This window comes from Aptenodytes forsteri, unplaced genomic scaffold (genome assembly GCF_000699145.1).
Source record: "Aptenodytes forsteri isolate BGI_AS27 unplaced genomic scaffold, ASM69914v1 Scaffold390, whole genome shotgun sequence".
Lineage (NCBI taxonomy): Eukaryota > Metazoa > Chordata > Aves > Sphenisciformes > Spheniscidae > Aptenodytes > Aptenodytes forsteri.
This window is the reverse complement of record NW_008795631.1, coordinates 35187-35442: the sequence shown is the minus strand read 5'-3', so window position 1 is coordinate 35442 and position 256 is coordinate 35187.

Sequence of the window (256 nt, the reverse complement as noted above, 5' to 3'; positions counted from 1 at the left end):
CCCGGGTGAGCGTTGTCCGGGCCGTGGGAACGTGGGCAGTGCCGGTCCCGAGTGGTGCCGGTCCCGGGGGTGCGGGAGCCGTGGGGTTCCGCTTGTGGGGGTCCCGGGGCCGTCGGGTCCCGGGCGGGTGCCGGCCCCAGTCCCGGGTGTGCAGGACCTGGGCAGTGCCGGTCCCGGGGGTGCGGGAGCCGTGGGGTTCCGTTTGTGTGGGGTCCCGGGGCCGTCGGGTCCCTGGCGGGTGCCTGTCCCGGCTGTG